The sequence below is a fragment of the Gekko japonicus genome, unplaced genomic scaffold (genome assembly GCF_001447785.1).
Source record: "Gekko japonicus isolate JY-2015 unplaced genomic scaffold, Gekko_japonicus_V1.1 scaffold708, whole genome shotgun sequence".
Classification (NCBI taxonomy): domain Eukaryota; kingdom Metazoa; phylum Chordata; class Lepidosauria; order Squamata; family Gekkonidae; genus Gekko; species Gekko japonicus.
This window is the reverse complement of record NW_015170295.1, coordinates 843,230-850,691: the sequence shown is the minus strand read 5'-3', so window position 1 is coordinate 850,691 and position 7,462 is coordinate 843,230. Positions and strand designations below refer to the sequence as shown.

Here is a 7,462-nt window from a genome sequence, read left to right as displayed (position 1 = left end):
CCTCACCAGTCTCTCTCTCTTTCCCCCCTCCGCTCCGAAGCGAGGCCCACGCGGCTTGCAGCCGCTGGGCCTTGCTAGTCTCTCTCTCTCCCCCTCCCCCTGGCTCCGAAGCAAGGCCCCAGGCCTCGCCAGTCTCTCTCTCTCTTCCCCTCCCACTCCGAAGTGAGGTCCGGCGGCTGCCAGTCTCTCTCTCCCCCCCCCGGCTCCGAGCAGCCTCGGCAGTCTCCCCCCCCCGCCTCCGAAGTGAGGCCTGCAGCTTTCGCCAGTCTCTCTCTCCCCTCCCCCCGCACTGAAGCGAGGCAGTTTGCAGAGCATTCCCTGCGCATGCGCAGGGGATGCTTTGTTACTTTTGGGGGAATTTAAGTATCCCCCCAATATTGTTTCAAACTTTTAAGGTTTTTGTGCACACCTGGGGACTGCCCCAAGTGTGCACAAAAATCTCCCTCCCCCCAGGTGCCCCCAATGCGCAGATTTAGGTATCCGCACACATGGGGGCATCTTCGGAATTAGATATATAGATGGCTGGGTGCTGTATTACTGGACAGCAGGATAAAACCTTTCTGCAGCGTTACAGTGCAAACTAATTTAGGCAATTTAAGGGACCTCCCCACCTTATTTATAAAGGTATGTTACTTATACTTGTGTGGTGAGCATGACACTTAGCATTACTGGCTGCCCTTTTGAATAATGGTTGAATGTTTCAGAAACGAAACTTTAAAAACCTTCAGTGGACCTTCCCTCAACCACTGAAACAATTCACAAAATCTATTTAAAGAAGATTGTTTCTGGAGCTAAACAAGTTCTGCATAAAAAAAGGCCAATGCAATGTGACCAAGAAATTTTGTGCAAGACTAAATTAGACTCCATTATCTAGCAATCCAACGACTACAAATAATATATAGCAACTAAACAAGGAGAGGAAATAGTCAAGAAATATTCATTCTCTGTGTGTAAATTACCTTGAACAACATAATGAACCTTTACCCACAGCACATAATTCTAACCACTGGAAAACATAATAAAATGCAAAAAAAAAAAAATCTACACAGGAGTCTAAATTTTCTTTCTGGAGCTTAATTGGATAACTGAATATATATGTTTGCATATACAGGTGTGCACACGTAAGTGGGAAAATTATGGGCTGAACTGCTGAATGAACGGAAGTGTTTCGCCTATCACAGCAAAATGTTACGTTCGTCTCTTTAAAAGTGGCATTTAGGGAGGATCCGGATACAATGACACAGACCCAGCGGCTGCCACCAAAAATGGCAAGCCAATGGCAAGTTCCCCTCCTTCTCCCCTGAAACATGTAACTATGGAAACAAGCCTCCTATTACTGCTGTCCTCAGAGTCTCTGTAGTGTAAAGTACAGCAGGGTTTGATTCTGTTCATATAGAACAGGATTGTTCCGCTTTAACTAACAATCCTTGAAAAGCTGAACTTTTGGGGGGAAGACCATGAAAGTAAAAATGAGAAATTAGACAAAGAAAAGAAAGAAAACAAACTTGTAAGAAGCTGCATTTTGAAAATCTTTGGAGGCAAGGAACTTACAGCGAAGGTAAATTTCCAGTTTGTTTATCCAGGACCAACTGCAAAAGACAGAGATCAACGGAGAATGGCCCACCCCTCCATCAACCTAAGTGGCTCCCACTCCTGCAGAGGTTGGAGGAAGGACCCTTAGGGTAGAGGAAAGGCTCACACTTTCCTAAACCAACAGCATTAATGACAGGAAATATATTCTACTTTATTCTATTATTTTAATCTATATTTTGGGAGCTGCGGTGGCTCAAGTGGTTAAGACGCTGAACTGCAGGCTGTGGAAGGTCGGTAGTTCAGCAGTTCGAGACCCGAGTGTGCCGCATGACGGAGTGAGCTCCCGTCTCTAGTTCCAGCTCTTGCCAATCTAGCAGTTCGAAAGCAAGAAATTGCAAGTAGATAAATAGGTACCACTTCGGTGGGAAGGTAACAGTGTTCCTGCGCTTTGGTGTTTAGTCATGCCGGCCACATGACCACGGAAATGTCTTCGGACAGTGCTGGCTCTTCGGCTTTGAAACGGAGATGAGCACCGCAACCCTAGAGTCGGATTCGACTGGCTTTCGAGCAAGGGAACCTTTACCTTTACCTCTTTAATCTATATTTTATATAATCGATTTTATTATGTGTTTTAGGTTTCTGTTTCATACATTTTAAAAAACTTTCTCTATTGTGAAGATTCCCACCCCTGTCCCCCATTTGACTAGATTCCCTTTAAGCAACTGGAAGAACCCCCTAGAATAATCAGCGCAATACAGATCTATCACACAAGCAATTAAGAGCTTTGCCATCTACCTCAATAGGACAAGCAATTTGCCCTTTAGCAATCAACACAAAGTCTGAAAGACAACCGCAACAGAGTATATTTTACTAGCTGTTTTCCCAAGAATGTACTTTACTTCCTTCAGTGGCCCATGTATATGAATGAGCTAAAGTAATCAGGATCTCCCAATGAAATTGTCAGAAACCACTCAAAAAGGACACCGCTCAGCTTATTTGATAAGCAGGTTATAATGCACCCCCTACTGGTCACTTGTCCAACTTCACAACATTTTAAAAAACAAATGTAGTTCAAAGTTTGGTGGATAGTGGCTGCTGGGTTCACTGCTGCCGCCCCCCCCCCCCCCCCCCCCGGAAATTCCAAAATGTCCAAATGGATGATCTTTTAGTTGAGCTTTCAGACAATGTTTTTATCATGCAAAGATGACAAATATTGTTGTTCAGTCACACAGTAGAGTCCGACTCTTCGCAACCCCATGGACCACATCACGCCAGGCCCTCCTGTCTTCCATCGTGCTCCGGAGTTTGTTTAGTTTCATGTTCGTTGCCTCGACAACACTGTCTAACCATCTCATCCTTTGCTGTCTCCGTCTTCTTTGACCTTCAGTCTTTCCCAGCATCAGGGTCTTCTCCAGTGAGTGCTCCCTTCTCATTTGGTGGCCAAAGTATCTGAGCTTCAGTTTCATTATCTGGCCTTCCAGGGAACAGTCAGGGTTGATTTCTTTTAGGATTGACTGATTTGATCTCCTTGCAGTCCAGGGGACTCTCAAGAGTCTTCTCCAGCACCATAATTCAAAAGAATCTATTCTTCATGGCTCGGCCTTCCTTATAGTCCAACTCTCGCACCCATACATGACTACTGGGAATACCATTGCTTTGACCATACGGACTTTTGTTGCCAGGGTGATGTCTCTACTTTTTAATATGCTGTCTAGGTTTGCCATCGCTTTCCTCCCAAGGAGCAGGTGTCTTTTAATTTCATGCTTGCAGTCACCGTCTGCAGTGATCTTGGATCCCAGGAACATGAAATCTGTCACTGCTTCCACGACTTCCCCTTCTATTTGCCAAGGAGTGATGGGTCCGGATGCCATGATCTTAGTTTTTTTGATATTGAGTTTCAAGCCAGCCTTTGCGCTCTCCTCTTTTACCCTGAGCAAGAGGCTCTTTAGGTCCACTTTCTGCCATTAGAGTGGTATCATCTGCATATCTGAGATTGTTGATATTTTCCCCAGCAATCTTAATATACCTGTGTATATATACATGATTTTTCGCGTTCCTTTGAAATGCATAGATGTGCTGGCTGGGAAGGGATCAGCCCTTGATTCAGTGAGAATGGTCTTGACGAATGCAGCATGTATGTGTTTTGTACCTGGTAACTGATGCAAAGAAACTCAAAATTTGCATGCTCTGAGCTGAAAATGCAGAAGACCCTCTTAAAGGCACAACTCATTTGGGGCTCAGTCTAATCAATAGGGCATAATCCATAATGATTCCTGCTTTACACCAGAATTATCTAGTTATTAGTTTTTTTTAACAGTACCTTTAGAAACTGGATGCTGAGTTGGTCCGCAGAAAAATCCAAACACAAGTCATGTACTACCCCCAGATAGTCTTCAAGCGGAGAATCTGAAACCTCACACATGGTTTTGTCATTTCTTGTATTGATCCTAATACAGCAATTGTGTGATTCTGTCCTTTTCAGAGACTAGGTGGTTTTCCAGACAGTTATGGAAACTGTTTCTGACTCTCACAGTCCAGACTTGTGAGACCCTTCAGCTTGTGCTGGTCCGATGCCCACATACGACCGAGAAGACCAAGGCCTGTGGAGATCAGCCATTCCCAGCTCCAGATCCGAGGGATGTGTTCTCCGATCCCACATGTTCTCTCATGACAGCCCAACATTAACATGCCATTTCTGGTCACCCGAGGTCGGGGAAGAGATCCTTCAGATCTCTCTCTGTGTAAGATGAAATAGCACTTTAACCCAAATATCTGGAATTTGGACTACAGCAGGTTGACCTGAACCAAACTCCCAATTAATAAAAGAAGAAAAAAGCAGCCCAGTTTGGTCCAAGCTTATCAGGGCGTTTTAGAGTCAGAATTTGTACAAGAGACAAGGAAGATTGAGGTTGCTTCATGGAGGAAAGCAATGGCAAACAACCTCTGTTCATCTCTTGCCTTGAACACCCCATGGCTGGGGTTGCCTTGAGCTGGTTGCTACGCTACGGCACCTTCTTCTAAAGAGAACAGGGCACATATCTATTATTTATTTATTTGTCGTATTTCTAGCCCGGCCTCCCCGCAAGCAGGCTCAGGGCGGCTCACATTACTTGGCCCACTGGGCCAAGATTCATATAAACATTTAAAACCAATCAAACGATCAATCAGTTACAATAAAACCAGTTAAACAATCAGTCAATTACAATATACAAATTAAAGTGCTCACAGTACGTTTTAGGCAAGATGGTGTGCCATCTAGGGCCAGAACATCCCACTCAGCAGCGGTGCGATCGCACTGCAGCCCGGCCTATGCCACAGATAGTAATAGTGTCCGTTGGTGGTATTAGTGGGCGGCTCCTAATTGAAAGCCTGGTGGAAGAGCTACTTCTTACAGGCCCCGTGGAACTGCATAAGATCCCGCAGGGCCCTGATCTCCTCCGGGAGCTCGTTCCACCCCTAAGGAGCCGCCACTGAAAAGGCCCTATCTCTGGTTGCAGCAAGCCTGGCATCCCTGGGGGCCTGGAATAACCAGCCGATGTTGTGACCCAGATTGTAGTGCTCTCTGGGGTATGTATGGGGAAAGGCGGTCCCTCAGGTATGTCGGACCCTGGCCATTTAGGGCTTTAAAGGTAAGTACCAGCACCTTGAAGTGAACTCGTTATGCTATTGGCAGCCAGTGCAGCGCCTTCAGCGCCAGCTGGATATGCTCCCATCTAGGAAGACATATCAACAGCCTGGCCGTGGCATTCTGCACTAGCTGCAGCCTCTGGATTTGTGACAAAGGCAGCCCCATGTACAGAGCGTTACAACAGTCTAGCCTTGAGGTGACCATTGCGTGGATCACTGTAGCCAGGTTGTCGCGATCGAGGAAGGGAGCCAACTGCAGAACCAGCTGAAGATAGTAAACAGCTGACTTGGCAGTGGCTGCTACGTGGGCCTCCATTGTTAAGGAGGTTTCCAGGAGCACTCCCAAACTCCTAACCCCTGGTGCACGCACCAGTGGCGCCCCATCGGAGGTCGGGAGCGGGAGCCCTCCACACCACCCCGACTCAGGCACAAGACCTCCGTCTTCGCCAGATTTAGCTTCAGCTGACTCAGTCTGAGCCAACCAGCCATGGCGTGCAATGCCCGGTCCAGATCTTCCAGTCTGGAGCCCGACTGGCCGCCCAACATCAGATAGAGCTGCGTGTCATCAGCATACTGATGGCACCCCAGCCCAAACCTCCGTGCAATCTGGGCTAGGGGACGCATATAGATGTTAAAAAGCATCGGGGAGAGCACCGCCCCCTGAGGCACATGAAGGCAGAGATACGAACTGTAGAATCTCATGGGAGACAGACACAATTCAGGTACTAATCCTGCAGAGGGTGCACAACAACTTAATCATAAAACCTTACAGAGGCTTATGCTGGCACACTGCAGCTGCCGAGAAGTCCTGCTAGTCAAGGCAGGTAGGGAAGACTGGAAGGAATATGGCTGCCAGCTGTTACAGCCTTTTCCCCCTTTCCTGTTGCCAGGTGTAAACCCTGGTCACAGCCAGAAGTGTCTTGTGGTGCAAATCACAAAGGCTCTTGCCCTTTGGTATGTACCTGGTGGCCCCGGGTGAGTTCGCCAGTGCCAAAGAGACAGCATGGTGTGGCAATTAAGAGTGCTGGACTAAAACCCGGGCGGCCCAAATCAAAACCTCCGCTTTGCCTTGGAAGCTCACTGGGTCACCGCAGGCCTGTCACTTCCTCTCAGCCCAACCTATGCCACAGGGTGATGGTGTACGGATAACGTGGAAGAAGGAAGCCGTACGGAAGCCGCTTGGAGTCCCCACTGGGGAGAAAAACAGGGTATAAATATAGCTGGCTGTTTTTATCTAAATTGGGGGTTTCCCTCTTCTGCCGTAAGCATTTTTGGGTCCCTCGGGGGGGCGGGGGCGGCGGGAAGAAGCACCCTGAGACTGGCTGGCAGATTCCCCCCACTCCATAAAATAGCCGGTTTGGAATTTGGCAACAGCAGAGGCAAGAGGTGGCAGGCAGGAGGGCCAAAGACTGTGTGTCGACAGCACCGCTGGCTTGAGGAACAGAATCAAGGTGGAGAGGTACAAAAGTTGCCTTAGCCCAGTCCAGATTTTCATGGGACTTGAGCCTGGATACTTTTTCTTTTTCTTTTGGTCCATCTGTGCACAACAGGGGAATATATAGATATAGAACTGGTCCCTATAAACGCTGCAAAGCATGGCTGCTCAGAAAGGAAGGATACGTGAAATATATGTGTCAGGGTTGGGAAATTAGGAAATTACTGTTTTATTGCCTAAATTTCAATGTAATCTCGCTCATTCTGGCTGGCTTGTCAGAGCTCCGTTTGTGATTTAACTGTAATAAGGAAACACTGCCGGTGGAGCAGCCATTCATCCTCCGCTAGCTAAACAGTGCTCCGAGGCATGTGTCACTTTTGATGCATGAGTGGCTCCACTTTAAGAGAATGCACCATTTTTATGGTGATATAAATTAAACTGCAGCTGTCAGCAGTCTCCTTTATTTATGATTTAATATTCATCTAATTGAAGAGCGAGATATAAAATACAAGCAGTTTTCAGAATGCGGCTTTAACTTACCCCCTGCTTAATTCCAGACAGACAACTCCGCCTAGCTTCCCATGAATATTGGAACACCTTCCTCTCTTGGCAGCGCCGATGTTTAGAAGGGCTTAAATCATGCCCACCAATGATGACCACGGAATTACTCTTTGGTCATCTTTGTACTGATGCCTCTAAACAGTGGCGCGTTCCAGAAACGTGATGCTTCCAGCAAAACACATGGGAGTATCACATGGGTTGCACATTTGGAATCAACCTGATCACTGCTGCTCTGGTTATTTGCCCTGGTCGTATTTTGGACAAGATGGGGAGGTGTGAGACAGCCACGGTCACAGCCAAAACTCT

General features: G+C 47.1%; 1 protein-coding gene across 1 annotated transcript in view; it reads right to left on the bottom strand.

Moving 5' to 3' along the window:
- The window catches only part of VPS41 (VPS41 HOPS complex subunit), a 181,230-nt gene that overhangs the window by 9,732 nt on the left and 164,036 nt on the right, over window positions 1–7,462 (bottom strand). The window lies entirely within an intron of this gene.